At 43.2% G+C, this 17805-nt stretch overlaps 1 non-coding gene across 1 annotated transcript; it reads left to right on the top strand.

Annotated features, from left to right (window-relative positions):
• Positions 1-14837: 14837 nt before the first annotated feature.
• LOC131238377 (small nucleolar RNA R71) lies at positions 14838-14944 on the top strand. The gene has a single exon (XR_009167779.1). It is a non-coding gene; the product is annotated as a small nucleolar RNA R71 (small nucleolar RNA).
• Positions 14945-17805: the final 2861 nt, after the last annotated feature.

Raw genomic sequence — 17805 nt, 5'->3', positions numbered from 1 at the left:
GGTGGAGGGATTTCCTTCTAAAATCTAAATTGGGATTAACCTTATTTTTGGTAGGACCCACTTACTCCATGTGAAAATGAATAGTGAACAAATGAAATTAGAATATGGTTAGTTGAAATTCAATTCCAAATATGCATTGTTGAATTTAGTTGTGACGGGTGAGGGAGGGAGCACGTGGACACGGGGTGTTAATGATAGGGGGACAGAAGGGTAGAGGAAGGTGAGGGTTGAAAGAATAGAGAGTGGAGTGGTGGGGGCAGAGTAGGGCTGAAATGGCCCATGATCTGGAGACACACCCATATGAAGGGTGGAGAGAGCCTTCCAACACTCCCCAAACCTTTGGTCTCCCCACCTGGTCTCACCGATGTCTACTTATCCATTTTCTCCCTTACTCTTATTCTCTCTATCAACTTGCATTATTATTATTATTATTATTATTATTTCTTTTATTTATTCAAAAACACCCCCCTCCCCCTTCTCTCTCTGTCTCTCCCCCTCCTTCCCTCCCTCCCTCTGCGTGTGCGCATGCATGAGCACGCTGGGGGGTTATCCTGCTATGGCACACATGAGTTTTATTGGTATTTTTGGGTAATCTATTTATCCTGATGTGGCACACCAGATGAATGGATTGGATGGCATGTAAACACCACAGTGGACCCTACACAAAACAATGGTGGAAGTCCCATATGATTTATTTCCTATGCTGTGGACTACCTGAGTTTTGTATCATCATGATTTTTGGGTTCCAGAGCATGATGGAGAGGGTGGATCTTATGAAAGTTCCACCCATGTGGCACTTGGTTAGCAGCAGGAACCTAAACAAGGTTACTGTGAGATACTCAGGCTAGGTACATGCTAGCACGATTTCTGTGCATGAATATGGGAATTTTACTGCAAAATGCTTGGGGAATAGGATTTTGCCAAATAATACATCCATTAAATGGAATTCCTCATGCAGTTCTTTTTGACGGATACAATTGCCAAAATTCACACGTTTAGTTTTCTTTCAAGTAATAAGTGGGAAATTTCGGGGCTCATGTAGTATGTGTATGATATCCAATTCATCAAATATATGAGCCAACCATGATGACCAGAAAAACCATATATCTGACAGAGCGAATCATCAAATGGGCTACAGGTGAATTTGAATGCATTTTGGTGGTGTATATTGTTTTTGTATTGCACCAGCTTATCATTGGATAAGCTGGTATTTTTAGTTATTCTGATCCTTGCGGGCACATTCTGTTAGACAGGCTGCAACATACCTTGTATAGCTAGCGCATACCTTATATAGTTGGTTTTCCCATAGGTAGATGATTCTGATTTTATTTCCTTCCTTGTATAGATGCTGTAATCTCTATATATTCAACCCCTTTAGGTTGTCTCAAATACACAAAAGCATTCAGCTCCTCTCAGTTTACATGGTATCAGAGCCTCACTGATCCAAATCCGGCACCACCTGTCAGATCCGACCACCTCTGCGTCGTCCGGCCACCCCTGCTGCGTCGTCCGGCAACCCCTGCGTCTTCCGGCCACCCCTGCTGCGTCGTCCGACCGTCCCCTGTTGAAGATCCGACCACCTCTGCGTGTCCGACCGTCCCCTGTTGAAGATCCGACCACCTCTGCGTGTCCGACCGTCCCTGCTGCGTCGTCCGGCCACCCCTGCTGCGTCGTCCGACCGTCCCCTGTTGAAGATCCGACCACCCCGGCGCGTCCGACCATCCCCTGTTGAAGATCCGACCACCCCCTGCCTGTCCGACCACCCCTGCTCGTCCAGCGTCGCCCCTCTGATCGTCCGACCACCTCTGATCGTCCGACCACCTCTGATCGTCCAGATCTGTTGCTCCTCTGCTCATCCAGATCTGTTGCTCATCCAGATCTGTTCTAGCAACCTCTGCTCATCCAGATCTATTGCTTGTCCAGAGCTGTTGCTCCCATCCAGACCTATTGCTGTTGCTGTTCCTATTTCGCCAAGATCCTATTCAGCCAAGATCCAGATACTACTACGCGTTGGATATCTCCTTCTGTACGGTGCACCTAAAACATTCTTCTGCTATAACTCTTTGCGTGCTTTATATTAATTCCGCTCAATGGACAAGAACTCATCACGTACAGAGGCCCCAATGTGTAGTTTTGATGGTACCAACTATTCATTATGGGCCATCCATTTTCAGAACTTTCTGAAGGGTCGTGGTTTGTGGGGAGTAATTGATGGATCTGTTACTATTCCCACTTCCACGGATGCCGATAAATTGGTTGATTGGGAAATGAATAATGGACGGATTATTACCTGGATTCTCGATTCAGTCGATCGATCCATTGCTGTTGGCCTCACACCTCATCGCACGACTAAGGCAATGTGGGACTATCTTCAGACAATTTATCAACAAAGTAATGCGGCCCGGTCATATCATCTGGAACAGGATCTCGTAAATCTTACTCAAGGGGATGACAGTATTCAATCATTTTATTTTAAAATTGTCACAATTTGGACTGAGATGGCCATGATGGATCCAATATTTCCTAATGACTTTAGGATTTTCCAAACTATGCGTGAAAGTGCGCAAGTTAGCCAATTTCTTATGAAACTGCGTCCGGAATTCGAGCATTGTCGAGCTGCTCTCTTGAACCATAGCCCTACTCCTTCGTTGAATTCAGTTATTAATGACCTATTGGCTGAGGAACAACGACTGAAAGTTCTATCACTTTCTTCCTCGACTCCGGGATCATCTGATATGGTGCTTGCTGTGTCCACCACTGCACCAACACGTGACTCCTCTTCTTTAACCTGTCGTGCCTGCAACAAGGTAGGTCATGTTGTCACTCAATGCAAAGAATGGTGCGCTTATTGTCGACGAACTGGTGATGGTATTCAAGACTGCCGTACACGTGCATATGCATCTTCTTCCGTCCGTGGACGTGGTGGTCGTGGTCGTGGCCGTGATCGTGCTCTTTCTGCTACTGCTGCCACTATTTCTTCCGAGCCGACTGTTACTGATTCTACATCTACTGTTTCTGCTGAAGGTCTTTCATCTCCGTTGACTCCTGCGATGCTCCAACAAATCGTTCAGGCCCTTTTTGCGGCCGGTATGTCAGGTATATCCCCATCTTCTACATGGTTCTTCAATTCGGGTGCTTCCAATTATATGACCGGTGCTGTATCCCATCTTCGTGACATTCGTCCCTACACCGGCAATCAAGCTATTTCTACTGTGGATGGCACTAGACTCCCTATTCAGTCTGTTGGATCATTGACTTTCTCTCCTTCTGCTCATCGCCAGTTCACCCTTCGTGATGTGTTTCACGTCCCTAACCTCTCCTCCAATTTAATTTCAGTTGGTCAACTCACATCAAATAACTGCTTAGTCATATTTCTTCCCAACTATTATTTTGTGCAGGATCTGGTGATGGGGAAGGTACTTGGGAGGGGTAGGCGGCATGGTCGTCTATACGTGCTGGATTTTGATCCATCTGTCACTCTGGCTCGTTGTTTCTTTTCTCCTTCTTCATCAGATATTTCTTCAGTAAATAAATTGTGGAAACTATGGCACTTTCGCCTGAGTCATCCACATTCCGATCGGTTACTTCAGTTAATTTCGTCTGGCATGTTAGGAAATATTTCTCTTAATAAAAATAATTTGAATTATTCTTGTTCTTCCTGTTGTCTTTCAAAAAGTAAGTGTATTCCATTTTTCCTAAGTACTACAAAATCAACTTGTATGTTTGAACTTGTGCATACGGATGTCTGGGGTCCTTCACCAATCATGTCTCTCTCTGGGTTACGATACTATGTTATATTCATTGATGATTTCATACGCTACCTTGGATTTACTTTCTGCAATCGAAGTCATAGGTTTTTGAAAAATTCAAGTTATTTCACTGTATGGTGAAGACTCAATTTCGGATTTCAGTTCAAACTCTCCGCTCTGACTCAGGGGGGGAATATCTCTCAACTGATTTTCATACATTTCTTCAAGGGCATGGAATTATTCATCAAACCACCTGTTCTGATACTCCACAACAGAACGGGGTGGCTAAAAGAAAAAATCGTTATATTGTTGAAACTGTCAACACCCTGATGACAGCTATGAGTGTTCCTCGTTCTTTCTGGGCTGAAGCAATGTTACATTTCGTTTACTTAATTAACCGGATGCCAACCAAAGTTCTGAACAGTAAATCTCCTTACTCTGTTCTCACTGGCTTACCCCCTTCATATTCCACATTTCGTGTTTTTGGTTGTATCTGTTATGTTCACCTGGCTTCACGTGAACGTAACAAACTATCTCCAAAATCAGTCAAATGTATGTACTTGGGATTTGGGGAGACTCAGAAGGGTTTTCGATGTTATGATCCGGTTTCTCGTCGTGTTCGGGTTTCACGACATGTTGTTTTTCTTGAGCACATTGCTTTTCATTCATCTCTTCCTCCTCCGCACACTCCCAACTCTCCTGGTCTAACTGCCTTTCTAGAAATTCCGTTTGCCTCAAGTACTCTTCCTCGTCCGTTGCAGGTTTACTCACGTCAACCACGTACAGATCCACCACCTATTACTCAACCCGAACCTACTGTACCCGTTGCTGATCCCGAACCTTCATCGATCCGTCGTTCCGCTCGTGAACATCGAGCGCCTGATCGGTTGATATGCTCTATGTCTACCATGAATGCTACTCTGGATACCGTTTTTATTCCTACTTCATACTCTCAGGCAGCCACTCATGATTATTGGAAGAAAGATATGGCAGAAGAACTTGCAGCATTGGAAGATAATCATACGTGGGACATTGTCACTCGACCTGCTGACCAACAGCTAATTGGTAGCAAATGGATTTATTCGGTCAAACTCAAGTCTGATGGATCATTGGATCGATACAAGGCTCGACTTGTCGCTCAGGAATACAAACAGGAATACGGAATTGATTATGATGAGACTTTCGCTCCCGTGGCCAAAATGAAAACTGTTCGTACTCTTTTGGCTATATCTTCTATTCGCTCATGGCCACTCGCTCAGATGGATGTGAAAAATGCCTTTCTTCATGGAGATCTTCAAGAAACCGTGTATTTGAAACCTCCTCCTGGCTCCTTAATCCCTGACAATAAAGTATGTCGCCTAAAGAAAGCCTTGTACGGCCTCAAACAGGCACCTCGGGCATAGTTCCAACGCTTTCACGATGTTGTTACGGGTGCTCGCTTTACTCAAAGTGGTCATGACCCATCCTTATTTTTGCGCATCACTGCTCACGGAATTATCATTGTTCTGGTCTATGTTGACGACCTCCTACTGACTGGTAGCGATGTTGCTGGCATCTCGGCTTTAAAGGAAGTTCTGCAATCCTCCTTCAAGATGAAAGACCTCGGCCATCTCACATACTTTCTTGGGCTTGAAATTTCACGTTCTGAACGTGGGATCCTGGTCAGCCAGCGTAAATATGCCAAGGATCTTCTCTCTTTGGCATCATTGATAGATCAGAAAACAGTTCAGACTCTCTTAGAACTTAACATTCATTGTGGCCGCGGCGATGGTGACCTACTTGCACAGCCCGACTTATACCGTCGTTTGGTTGGGATTCTGGTTTACTTAACGATGACTCACCCTGATATTGCCTATGCTGTCCAAGTCGTCAGTCAATTTGTTTCTGCTTCTCGGACTCTTCATATGGTTGCGGTGTTACGCATCATACGGTACCTACGTGGAACTCTAGATCGATCATTGTTCTTCTCCTCCACGGCGACTCTGGACCTTCGTGCTTTTTCGGATGCTGATTGGGCTGGTTGCGCTCTCACACGAAGATCTATCACTGGCTACTGTGTTTTTCTCGGCACTTCTTTCATCTCTTGGAAGTGTAAGAAGCAGGCCACTGTTTCCAAATCAAGCACAGAAGCGGAGTATCGAGCGATGTCTGCTGCATGTAGTGAGTTTGTCTGGTTACGTGGACTTCTTTCCGACTTGGGCATTCCTGTGCAGAATCATACTCCACTCCATGTTGATAATCTCAGTGCCATTCAGATTGCCTCTAACCCGGTTTTTCATGAACGGACGAAGCACATTGAAGGTAATTGTCACTTTATCCGTGAGAAATTTCAGTCTGGGCTCATTTCTCTACCGCATGTTGCATCTCATGATCAAATTGCAGACATTTTTACCAAGTCCTTAACTTCTGCACGTCACTCATTTCTCGTTGGCAAACTATTACTTGTTGATGACCCTCATTAGTTTGAGGGGGGATGTTAGACAGGCTGCAACATACCTTGTATAGCTAGCATACCTTATATAGTTGGTTTTCTCATAAGTAGATGATTCTGATTTTATTTCCTTCCTTGTATAGATGCTGTAATCTCTATATATTCAACACCTTTGGGTTGTCTCAAATACACAAAAGCATTCAGCTCCTCTCAGTTTACACATTCATCTGTTGGCCAGGTTGAATGTCATACACCTAAAAAGGTTGCCACATGAATCTTCTAACCTAAATGAGTTGGGTTTTAAAGAGGGAGAAAGAAGAGTGATATTCTGAAGAGCATGGCCTATCTCACATCTGAAAGGGAAATGCCCATGTGTGTGTGATTGTTCACTCCCCAAGTGCAGGGTTGTGATGTAGTAATAAACTCGGTAAGACCGAGGTCGAATCCACAGGGACTGATACCTGTACGTTATCCGAAACCAAGAAGAACTAGAACTAGACTAAGATGTGATTTAAACCAAATAGAAATTAAGGAATAATTGTGGAAGAATTATCTAAGACTTTTAGGAATTCAGAGGACGGGAACTAGGGATTCAGAGGATCCACTTGTAGAGATCAGGGAGATCGTATGCCAGGATCACAAATTATGGAAATTTACTGAACTGCCATTGATATAGGTTTCAAGAGATGAAAGGTGTATGAATTAGAATGGATTCCATCATCTAACCATGCCCAGGAGACAAAGTAAACAACAGGATTAAACTAATTACCAACCAATCAACAATGTATGAAAATCAGGAAGGGTACGACATCCAACCATGCCCAGGAGACGATGGTGAACATCAGGGCTTCCTGACATTATAATCAAAATAAGAGAAGAGGAATACTCAAAGCCATTGCAAGCCCATTGTAATTTCAGTCACAACATGCCATTAAAAACTAAAGAATATTCCCATAAAATTAAATCAGAAAAATCTCTTCAATCTAATCAAAGGGCACCAGCAACATCTCTCCCATCAGGCTACAAGCTTCACCTCTTAGCCCTAGCTAAGAGGTTTAGCCTAGCGTGATCATGCTAGAACCAAAAAAAATCAAAGGAAAGACATCAATAAAAGGAAAAGAAAAAGGAAAACAAAAGGAGTTCCCTGTTTCTTTTCTTCAATCATCCAAGCCTTCAAACCACGCCAGCCTTACCTCCCGAAAACAAAACCCAAAAGCTTCCTCAGCAGCAGCAACTGACCTCGTGCAGCAGCAACCGCCACCTCAGCAGTAAAGCCCGTGCAGCAGCCGCCCACCACGCACAGCAACCACTCTCTCCGAAATTCTCCTTTCAACCAAACCGTAACTGCCTTTTTATCTTTCTTCTCACCTCCCTTCTGTGGAGTCCTGGCAGGACTCAGCTGCGGAAGCTGGGACTCCTTGTATGTAGAGCAGGAGGTCCGTGCGAAAGGCCGGAGATCGCGGACGAGTTGGTTGCGGAGACGCACAGCAGCCAAACTCGGAGTCTTCTCCTCTTCTTCTTCTTTGCTTTCCTTCCAAAAGGACAACGTCCTCTGGGAGCTTTCTGGCCCACCTACATGATGAACGGCTCGGATCAGCCGTCCGACCGCCCCCAAGGGCGTACAACTCGCCGTGAAAGTCGGACGGCGTCCGGTTGCGAAAACAGGGTAGCGTCATTGACGCTGTGACGATGGTGGGTCCCATTTCAATATCTTTTTGGAAAATCCGATCCGTCCACTGCGTTCTACTCGAAAAATCAGGTGGAAAGCACTACTTTTGGTCCTCATTTCATGTGGCCCACGTTATCTTTCAAGTCACCGTTAATCATCCGTTTTAACAGCTGAAATCCACTCTCCATTATCTTCCGAGATTACGCCACCTAGGCGATGTTCACGCCCACCCTCTTGATACAATGGACGGTTCGGATCATCACTTCAGGTGTCGAGTGGGCCCCACTGAGGAGGACCGGCGGACGACAGCGAAAACGCTGTTGCGTTTTTGAAGAGGACGCGGGTCAGCGGTGGCTGACCCTTTTGTAGGAATTCGGTGCACCGCAGGAGTGCACCGTCTATGCACTCGCATGCTCCTTGTGGGGTCCATCATGATGTATATATGAAATCCGCTCCGTCCATCCATTCTGTCACATCATTTAGACCGTGGAGACCGGAGATGAAGCAGATCTAAACAGCAGGTGGGTCCCACTTAAGGATTTAAGGGGCTGATCTGTCCGTTGGGCCACTTTCATAGTGATCCAGGGGCTGAAATTTTACGTGTACGGTTTATTTATGGTCCTCAAGCCACGTGTGAAGTTTCGAACTGATCAGATGGTGGGGACCCTATGATCTTGCATTTTGGACACTTTTCAGGCCACTTGAGCTTCGATTCCTCGATTTCTGCGGACCCCTGGTGTATAATTCCGTCGCTCTTGGTCTTCTGGAGTCCGTCCCCTGCTTTAGTGTCATCAGATCGGTAAATCCATGCTTTTTAGTGTCCTTTCCCAGTCCAAGCTCATGAAGGCGCCCTGCATCACAAATTCAACTAAATTAGGCTATTAAACGGTGTCATGCTTGTAAATCCATGCAATAAATGGGTCTGATATGCAATATTTGACTCTCAACACAACCCCCAACCAGCATTTTGCTAGTCCCGAGCAAAGTATGCGAAAAATAAGTTGAGAATTACGAGACAATTCTATGAACTCGAGTGATTTTGGAAAAACAATCTAGATATTCAGAATTCAACAATTCATGAATGTTGGGCCTTACTCTCTCCTAGACTCAAACACACGATAAACTTCATTCAAAGTATTAGTCCCTTAATTAGAAATAATTCTAAACATTGAGTTCCACAGATGTAAAGTGTAATCCCAACTTTCAACATTAATATTCAAGTCTTTATTTCAGGATATTGTCGGTAATCAACAAGAGAATTCATAATAACCAAAGCTTGCCTCAAAGATCATCTTTTCATTCCTTCAATTTTTTTTATTTATTTTTTTTTTTTTTTATTTTTATTATTTTTTTTTTTTTTTACTAAAAACCAAGAAGGGGAATGAAGTCCACACTTATAGGGAGCAAACCTATAGTGAAGATTCTTTGCCTAACCTTTCTCGACGATATCTCTTCCTTTTAATTGATCTTGACGGGCAATTGTTCAAGTTGGTTCCTTCTATGCTTACTGATCACCAAATTAACCCTTCAGTTTCAAACTGAAATCTTAATATGTAAGCGAGATGTGACATGTGAAATCATGACTCAATCAATGTTTACAACTTCTAATCATGGATTAATAATTAAACTTAACTGTGAAATCTAACGAGCAACTGAATCCACTAGCAGTAAATCACCAACATTCCATATCCTGTAATTCTAAATCAAAGATGGTCATCCAATCACTTTGAATTCACCAGAAAGTCCAGAGAAATTTTAAAAATTTTCACAATTTTTGCTCAAGAAAATACTGATTAGGTAACCTAATCTCCCACCCGCAACTTAAAAGCTACATTGTCCTCAATGTAAAGGATATGAGTATGGAATGCGCATAGAACAACAAAAGTAAAGAAAAAGTGAAGGGAAGATAGTACCTGGATGATGAATCGTGAGGGACTTTCCAAGAGATCGCAGCATGGAATCCGGTCAGCACGAGAGAGAAAGTAAAACAAAACTAACAAAAATAAAATCCTACCTATACCACTTTCGCAGGTGCTCTCGATTGCATTTAGCGCATGCAACAAGCCTTTAAACCCCTAGGTTACCCCTAGTGGACGAGTTGTAGTCTCGTGAGGGTTTGCGGCAATGCTACCCACAAACATTGAACTAATGAATGAGAAAAGTGAAAAGTTGGGTTGCCTCCCAAGAGCGCGAAGTTTACCGTCTTCAGCCAGACAAAAGCAACTACCCTAATCCTATGAAAGCGATAAACCTACCTATACCTCCATCAGACTAGGAGATCAGTCCTGGTAAACAGGATCGGTCAGAGGCATGGACATGTCCTCTGAATCAAATTTCTCGACGAATGGCTTTAAACGATGTCCATTTACTTTAAATTCTTTTCCATTGTCGGGATCTCTTATCTCAACGGCCCCATGAGGAAAAACAGTAACAACGATGTAAGGGCCGGTCCAACGAGATCGAAGCTTACCCGGGAAGAGATGTAATCGAGAATTGTACAAAAGGACCTTCTGACCAGGCGTGAATGATTTTCGCAAAATGTGTTGGTCATAAAATGCTTTCATCTTGTCTTTGTAAATTCTCGAATTATCGTACGCATCATTCCGAATTTCTTCAAGTTCATTCAATTGAAGTTTACGTAGCGAACCAGCATTGTCCAGATTGAAATTAAGATTTTTGATCGCCCAGTAGGTTCTATGTTCCAACTCCACAGGTAAGTGGCAAACCTTCCCATAGACAAGTCTAAAGGAAGAGATTCCAATAGGGGTTTTAAAAGCAGTATAGTAAGCCTATAAGGCATCGGTCAATTGGATTGACCAATCCTTACGGTCAGGGTTAACCGTTTTCTCCAAAATGTGTTTGATCTCCCTATTGGAAATCTCAGCTTATCCACTTGTCTGTGGATGGTATGGGGTGCTCACCTTATGAGAGATACCGTATTTCTTCATTAAGCTCTCGAATGGTCTATTATAAAAGTGTGAGCCCCCATCACTAATGATGGCTCGAGGTGTTTCGAATCGAGAAAGGATGTTCTCTTTTAGGAATTTAATGACCGTGCGATGGTCATTCTTTCGACACGGAATCGCTTCGACCCATTTAGTGACATAATCCACGGCGAGCAAAATATACAGATTCCCAAACGATTGGGGGAATGGTCCCATGAAATCGATGCCCCAGCAATCAAATGCTTCGATGATAAGAATGGGATTCAAAGGCATCATATTTCGACGGGACAATGCTCCCAATTTTTGACAACGCTCACAAGCTTTACAAAACTCATGAGTATCCCTAAACATAGTGGGCCAGTAAAAGCCACACTGCAGAATCTTGGCCGTAGTCATTTTAGCAGAAAAGTGACCACCACAGGCCTCTGAGTGACAGAAGGAGATGACGCTTGATGCTCATTGTCTAGTACACATCTCCTTAGAATTTGGTCGGCAATATTTAAATAAGTAAGGATCATCCGGAAAAAGTTGCGCACCTCGGTGAAAAATTTCTTCTTATCTTGCGCGGGCCCACTGTGTCGGTATGGCACCTGTAGCAAGATAATTAGCAATATCAGCGAACCAAGGTGAATGGGAGACTCTGAACAGTTGTTCATCAGGGAACATATCATTGATATGGGTCGCCTCAAGGGAATCAGAGGTATTAAGGCGAGAAAGGTGATCGGCCACTACATTCTCTACTCCTTTTTTATCTTTAATTTCCAAATCAAATTCTTGGAGTAGAAGGATCCATCGTATCAAGCGGGGCTTAGAATCATTCTTAGAGAGAAGATACTTCAGTGCCGCATGATCTGTATAGATAATGATCTTGGATCCGATCAAGTAGGACCTAAATTTGTCCAAGGCGAACACTACGGCTAAGAGTTCCTTTTCCGTAGTCGAGTAGTTCACCTGGGCAGGATTTAGAGTCCTACTCGCGTAATGAATGACGTAGGGCTTCTTATCTTTTCTCTGGCCTAGGACCGCCCCAAGAGCATAATCAGAAGCGTCGCACATAAGCTCAAAAGGAAGGTTCCAGTCGGGTGGCTGCATGATAGGTGCAGTGGTTAACGTGCCTTTAAGCTTGGTGAAAGCTTCCTGGCACTGCTCAGTCCACTCGTATGGAACATCCTTTTGAAGAAGATTACATAAAGGACGAGAGAGAAGACTAAAGTCCTTTATGAATCGCCTGTAAAATCCTGCGTGTCCTAAAAAGGATCGCACGTCTCTGATGTTCTTGGGTGGAGGTAGGTTAGAGATAAGATCGATTTTTGCCTTATCTACCTCGATTCCTTTGGACGAGATGATATGCCCAAGGACAATTCCCTTCTGAACCATGAAATGGCACTTCTCCCAATTAAGTACCAAGTTCTTTTCTTCACATCTTTTCAGCACACATTTAAGACTTTCCAAGCACTTGCTGAAAGATGGACCGTAAACAGAGAAATCGTCCATAAAGACCTCTAGATATTGCCCCACCATATCAGAAAAGATACTAAGCATACATCGCTGAAAGGTGGCAGGGGCATTACATAGTCCGAATGGCATCCTTCGATAGGCAAAAGTGCCGTAGGGACATGTAAATGTGGTTTTTTCCTGGTCTTCAGGGGCTATCTCTATCTGGTTATAGCCCGAAAACCCGTCAAGAAAACTGTAATAGGAATGACCAGCTAACCTTTCCAGGATCTGATCAATGAATGGTAAAGGGAAGTGGTCTTTCCTCGTGACGGTATTCAACTTCCTGTAGTCAATGCACATTCTCCAACCAGTAGTGACTCTAGTTGGCACGAGTTCATTATTAGCATTGGCTACGATGGTGATTCCGGACTTCTTAGGGACCACTTGAGTTGGACTCACCCACTGACTATCAGATATAGGGTATATAATACCCACGTCCAGTAGTTTAAGAACCTCGGCTTTAACCACTTCCTTCATGTTTGGATTTAGTCTACGTTGTGGTTGCCGAGCGGTTTTTGCATTATCCTCAAGATATATGTGGTGAGTACAAATCGAGGGATCGATTCCTTTGAGGTCCGCTATCGTCCATCCCAGGGCTCCTTTATGCTCAATGAGAGTAGATATAAGCATACTCTCCTGTTCTTTCTCCAGGTGGGCAGAGATCACCACCGGGTATGTCTCATCTTGACCCAAATATGCATATTTCAAATCAGAGGGCAAAGGTTTTAGGTCAAGCTTTGGTGGCTTGAGGTTAGACGGTAGAGGCACTATATCAGTTTGGGGCAACTCTTCAAATTGTGGCCTCCACCGGTTAACTTCAAGTATCGGTGCAGTATCAAGCAAGGCACACGTCTCCCTAATCATGTCATCATCAAAATCATGGGAGTGGGCCGAGCACGTCTCTAGAGGGTCTGAGGATAAGGTCAGAGGTGTCGTATCTTCCACAAAAGAGTCAATCATGTTAATGTCATGGAAGTCGTCATTATCCTCTAAGTTTCTGTCGTTATTAAAAAAGATGTTTGACTCCAATGTCATATTTCCAAAAGATAAAGTCATGATACCATTCCTATAATTGATAATTGTGTTTAAAGTGGCAAGGAATGGGCGACCAAGAATGACAGGAATCTGAGTGTTCATGTTATTGATGGGTTCGGTGTCCAGGATGATAAAATCTACAGGGTAGTAAAATCTATCGACCTGGACCAACACATCCTCAATTATCCCTCTTGGTACACGAACAGAGCGATCAGCAAGTTGTAGTGTGGTTAGGGTGGGTTTTAATTCCCCCAAACCTAACTGTTTGTATACCGAGTAGGGAATCAAGTTGACGCTCGCTCCTAAGTCAAGAAGTGCGTGATCAATTCGATGGTTCCCGATTACACATGATATGGTTGGGCTACCGGGATCCTTGAATTTCTGCGGCACGTCTTGCTTCAGGATGGCGCTCACTTTCTCAGTCAAGAAGATTTTCTTTTGAATAATTTTTCGTCGCTTGGTCGTGCATAAGTCTTTTAGGAATTTGGCATATGAAGGTATCTGTTTAACGACATCAAGTAGAGGAATGTTGACTTTCACCTGTTTCAACACCTCTAGGATATCCTGAGAGTTAGAGAGAGGTTTTGGTGAAACCAACCGTTGGGGAATGGAGCAACCGGCTTCTCTAAAAGTTCCGGTTCCACTTTTTGTGGGGCATCACTGGATCCATCATTGTTGTCCTCTTCTGGTTCTTGAGGCTTTTCGGGCCTAACCTGAAGAGTTTTATCAATGATCTTCCCACTCCTAAGAGTGGTGATGGATTTAGCATGCCCCATCCGATTTGAAGAGCTGGGATCATTATCTCGTATCGCGGTTTAGGATTGGGGATAGGTTGTGCAGGAAGCATCCCCTTTTCTATAACCGTCATACGAGAATCTATCTTTTGCATAAAATCTGTGATTCCCCGCATTGCCTGAGCCAGCTCTTGTATGGGATTTTGAATCGGTTCCTCTTGAGGTTTCACTTGATTTGGATTTTGATTGAAGAAACCTGGAGGAGTCGCCGTTTGTCCATTCCTCCAACTAAAGTTTGGATGATTTTTCCAGCCAGGATTGTATGTGTTGGAGTTAGGTCCAGTAAAAGGTCTTTGATAGTTATTTACGGCATTGGCTTGTTCATTCAACACTCCTCGAAAGGCGGGTATTGTAGGACAGTTTTCAATTGTGTGAATGTTGCAATCACAGATGCCGCAAACAATTTCATTGACCTTATCCTTCTTTCCTTCCATGGCCTCAACTTTCCTTATGAGCGTAGTCACTTTACACTTGAGATCATCCTCTTCTTTCAAGAGATATAATCCACCTTTCTCCTTTAATTGAGTCGGCCTAGACGTGGTGTTCGACTTTGGGTAATAGTCCCAAGATTGTGTTTTTTCAGCCAAACTGTCGAGGTAGTCCCATACCTCGTCGATATCTTTATTAATGAACTCTCCATTACACATTGTCTCGACCATTTGGCGCATGGAAGATGTCAGTCCATCATAGAAAAAATTTGTAATGCGCCACGTTTCAAATCCGTGTTGTGGGCATGAACTGACCAAATCTTTGAACCTTTCCCAACATTGAAAGAATGTTTCATCTTCCTTTTGGGCAAAGTTCATGATCGCTTTTCTGAGGGTAATCGTTTTATGATGTGGAAAGAATTTTTTTATGAATTCCCTCTGCATGTCATTCCATGTGCCAATGGATCTAGGACGGTGTGAATGTAACCACGTCTTAGCTTTCTCTTTTAAGGAAAAAGGAAAGAGTTTCAGCCTAATCGTATCCTCAGATACATTAGGAAAACATAATGTAGCTATAATTTCATCGAACTCTTTCAAATGCAAATATGGACTCTCTGATTCAAGTCCATGGAATTTGGGAAGGAGTTGGATAACTCCTGGCTTGATGTCCATTTGTCCTGTATTTTCAGGAAAAATCATGCATGAGGGCGTACTCACTCCCGCCGGTTGTAAAAAATCTCGTAAAGTACGAGGCGGGGGTGCCTGTTGCACCTCATTTTCATCCTGGGTATCCTCCACCCTGGGTGGAAGTAGAGGAGGTTGGTCTTCAGCCATAACCTCAGTTAACTCAGGGGATTTCGAGCGGTGTCTAATCCTGCGATGGATAGTCAACTCCTCAACTAATCCTCCTTCAGTCAAGAGACGTCGAGTGTTGTCACGGGCCCACTTGGGCATGAAACACTCGTAGCCCTCAATCAAATTCAAAGTCTAATCCTAAGAAAGGAAAAAGAAATCTAAAAAGAAAAGAGAGTTGGAAAGAAATTACCAAATTGCAGTCCTAAGTTAAGGGCCTGCAAAATAAAAATAAAATAAGTTAAATTCTAAAAGAAAGATAGCAGTAAATCAATTTCTAAAAGAAGAAATTTTTAAAAGAAAGTGAAGATTTCTAAAATAAATTAGGAAAGATCTAAACTAGAAAGTAGATAATTAAAAGAGAACTGAAAGATAAGAAGTAGGGAAAGAGCTTACCAAATTAGAAATTTCTATCTTAAAGGCCTATAAAATAGGAAGGTTAGTTTCTAAACAAATATTCTAAAAATAAATTAGGAAACAAAATTAGATTCTAAAAGTGTTAGAATTAGAAAGTTACTAAGATGAAACAAAAATAGAAAGTTAATTTCTAAAAAGGGAAAGAAATAACCTAAATTCTAAAAATAAACTATTTCCTAGAATTAGAAAAATTCTAAAATTTACACCTTAATTCTAAAAACAGAAAAAGTAGAGAGATTAGGAAGGAATTACCAATTGAGAAACTTATGTCCAGATCCTACAAAATAGGAAACAAGTTAGTTTTGAACTCAAATAGAAATAAATAAATAAATAAATAAAACTAAGGTCAGTAAAATCCTAATCTTAAACTAATCCTAAAACCAATTAATTTCATAAAATCGTAACCGTCAGTCCCCGGCAACGGCGCCAAAAACTTGTTCACTCCCCAAGTGCAGGGTTGTGATGTAGTAATAAACTCGGTAAGACCGAGGTCGAATCCACAGGGACTGATACCTGTACGTTATCCGAAACCAAGAAGAACTAGAACTAGACTAAGATGTGATTTAAACCAAATAGAAATTAAGGAATAATTGTGGAAGAATTATCTAAGACTTTTAGGAATTCAGAGGACGGGAACTAGGGATTCAGAGGATCCACTTGTAGAGATCAGGGAGATCGTATGCCAGGATCACAAATTATGGAAATTTACTGAACTGCCATTGATATAGGTTTCAAGAGATGAAAGGTGTATGAATTAGAATGGATTCCATCATCTAACCATGCCCAGGAGACAAAGTAAACAACAGGATTAAACTAATTACCAACCAATCAACAATGTATGAAAATCAGGAAGGGTACGACATCCAACCATGCCCAGGAGACGATGGTGAACATCAGGGCTTCCTGACATTATAATCAAAATAAGAGAAGAGGAATACTCAAAGCCATTGCAAGCCCATTGTAATTTCAGTCACAACATGCCATTAAAAACTAAAGAATATTCCCATAAAATTAAATCAGAAAAATCTCTTCAATCTAATCAAAGGGCACCAGCAACATCTCTCCCATCAGGCTACAAGCTTCACCTCTTAGCCCTAGCTAAGAGGTTTAGCCTAGCGTGATCATGCTAGAACCAAAAAAAATCAAAGGAAAGACATCAATAAAAGGAAAAGAAAAAGGAAACAAAAGGAATTCCCTGTTTCTTTTCTTCAATCATCCAAGCCTTCAAACCACGCCAGCCTTACCTCCCGAAAACAAAACCCAAAAGCTTCCTCAGCAGCAGCAACTGACCTCGTGCAGCAGCAACCGCCACCTCAGCAGTAAAGCCCGTGCAGCAGCCGCCCACCACGCACAGCAACCACTCTCTCCGAAATTCTCCTTTCAACCAAACCGTAACTGCCTTTTTATCTTTCTTCTCACCTCCCTTCTGTGGAGTCCTGGCAGGACTCAGCTGCGGAAGCTGGGACTCCTTGTATGTAGAGCAGGAGGTCCGTGCGAAAGGCCGGAGATCGCGGACGAGTTGGTTGCGGAGACGCACAGCAGCCAAACTCGGAGTCTTCTCCTCTTCTTCTTCTTTGCTTTCCTTCCAAAAGGACAACGTCCTCTGGGAGCTTTCTGGCCCACCTACATGATGAACGGCTCGGATCAGCCGTCCGACCGCCCCCAAGGGCGTACAACTCGCCGTGAAAGTCGGACGGCGTCCGGTTGCGAAAACAGGGTAGCGTCATTGACGCTGTGACGATGGTGGGTCCCATTTCAATATCTTTTTGGAAAATCCGATCCGTCCACTGCGTTCTACTCGAAAAATCAGGTGGAAAGCACTACTTTTGGTCCTCATTTCATGTGGCTCACGTTATCTTTCAAGTCACCGTTAATCATCCGTTTTAACAGCTGAAATCCACTCTCCATTATCTTCCGAGATTACGCCACCTAGGCGATGTTCACGCCCACCCTCTTGATACAATGGACGGTTCGGATCATCACTTCAG

This window comes from Magnolia sinica, chromosome 2 (genome assembly GCF_029962835.1).
Source record: "Magnolia sinica isolate HGM2019 chromosome 2, MsV1, whole genome shotgun sequence".
Classification (NCBI taxonomy): Eukaryota; Viridiplantae; Streptophyta; class Magnoliopsida; order Magnoliales; family Magnoliaceae; genus Magnolia; species Magnolia sinica.
Note: the sequence above shows the minus strand (reverse complement) of the source record. Positions and strands in the feature narration are given on the sequence as shown.